Below are 2,212 nucleotides of genomic sequence, written 5' to 3'. Positions count from 1 at the left end.
GCAGTCAAAATGCAGAGCAATAATAATTATTATGGTTGTCTTTTTTTTTTTCTTTTCATCTAAATCAGATTTATGGCAAACGCAAGTATATGTAAGTACATAGTTTGGCATTTTCATAAAAAAAGCAAACATTTCAAAAACTATAGGTTCATATTGCTTGTTGCTTAGCTTAGCCACTTAGTAACATATTACCATATAAAAGTTTGATAAACCCACAAAAGTATTTAAATGTTTTATTTCCAAAACTGTCTTATATAGATGAGCTTAGTTTTGTGAATGTTAATCGAATATTACTCAAATGTATTATGTTACTGTGTGATTGCCTGTAAAAGTTGAGTAAATTAAGTTGCTTGCATGTACATAGGTAATTGATCCTTTGATAGATTAGATTATATATATGTGTGATTCGAGTTCTATGACTTATCTAATCGATTTCCCTCGTCACTCAATTTTCCTGCATGAATAAATCTTTAAACCCCTGAGAACTTTGTGACACCCAAGTCCAGCTTTATTTACTAATATCTTAGCCGTTTTTACTACTTTAGTTTATCAATTTCGTCCATCCTCATATTATTTATACCATATACAAACACTTCATTCTACTCTAACAAATTTTGTAGTGCATATTGTTAGTTTTAGTGGATCGATCCTTCATAACAATAACGAACTATTGTGTACACTTGTAGTTATTTAGGTTTTAAATTTGAAAAATACTTTAAAATAACACTAAAATAAATTTTATGGACAGTTATAGTATATATTCCACAAAACAGCACTATTTGACACAATTACAAAAAGAAATTTTGGTTTTGGTTCTTCATTTTACATTTACAATATGGTTCTGAAAGGGTAAGATTTAATATTTACTATTTAGAGGGTTTTTTTTAGAAATATATTTAGAGGCTTTAATTTTGAAATATGACGCTATTTTTGAAACTTTATAGATAATGTGCTACATTTGAAAAAAAAAAACTTATTTTGTAAAATATGAGAGAATTGTCTATTAAAATTTAATTATTTAAAACATACTACTGCTGATATTCTTTCTCTATTTGGATTTTGCAAAACATACCACCATGAAAGTATGCTTGAGTTCTTAATTAAAAATATGCCAACAAATAAAAAGAAAATTTATTTTGTATAGTAAAAATTTGATTTTGTACAATATTCATCTCTAATTATACTAACTTTTTAAAAGCTAAAATTAATAGTAAATTGATCTTAGTCTAGTGACAAATGATAAATCTACCGAGGACAGACACAATTACACCAGAAATTGAGTCTAGTTTCCTATGAATGTATGGATGTGGCTAATGGGTCAGCCTGTTATGACATAATGTTGAAAAAAAAACTAAAATTAATATAGATTATCTTTATTGATTAATTTTTCCACTTGTCAGAAAATTTATATTACATTAATCATTAGTAAGTGAAAAAAAATCTATATCAATGTATAATATTCAGTTTAACCAGATATTATTTTGCTTGAAATTAATAATTTATTATCCTTTTCTTATTACAATAATTAAAAATATTCTATTAGTGTATACATGACCTTTCTCTAGTATTATATAGAGTGTTTAACTCAATCATCTATAACCCCATGGTCTATAACCAACTAGAAACGCTTCAGAAAATAACAAAACATTTTGGTAAGTCTTAATTATCATGATTTGTCGAATAACAGCCGGTTTAATTGTCATACTAGTAGGAATATTCCAATACTCGTGATGATGCTGAAACAGTTCGGCTCTTGAAGATACTCAACAAACCTTATGTTAAATCCATCAAGGTTTATTTAATTTGTGGATTTTGACAAAATTACATTTAACTATATTTTTTTTCATTTTTGATTGCTCTTACTCTTAGTTATGTATGTTTTGTAATTCGATATCATAGATTGTGTTCACATGAAAAATCATCCTTTATTCAAAAACATTTGTACCTTTTTTTTGTCAATAGTAAGATAGAGTTAAAATTTTAATGCATTTTGTGTATGTCTTTATCACCTTTTACACAAAAATCACACCATTCATCAAGTCTTTCTTAAAAGTTATACTAGACCAAAAATTGATACTAACACTAAAAAGAACCAGTTGAAAATGGGTTACTAGGTACATTTGACTTTGCCATTTTTAAATTTTATCCACTTACTTTTCAATCTTTTGTTTTTTTGTTTTTTGTTTTGTTTTTTTTTTTTTTTTTTTTTTTT

The sequence above is a fragment of the Camelina sativa genome, chromosome 19 (assembly GCF_000633955.1).
Source record: "Camelina sativa cultivar DH55 chromosome 19, Cs, whole genome shotgun sequence".
Lineage (NCBI taxonomy): Eukaryota > Viridiplantae > Streptophyta > Magnoliopsida > Brassicales > Brassicaceae > Camelina > Camelina sativa.
Note: the sequence above shows the minus strand (reverse complement) of the source record.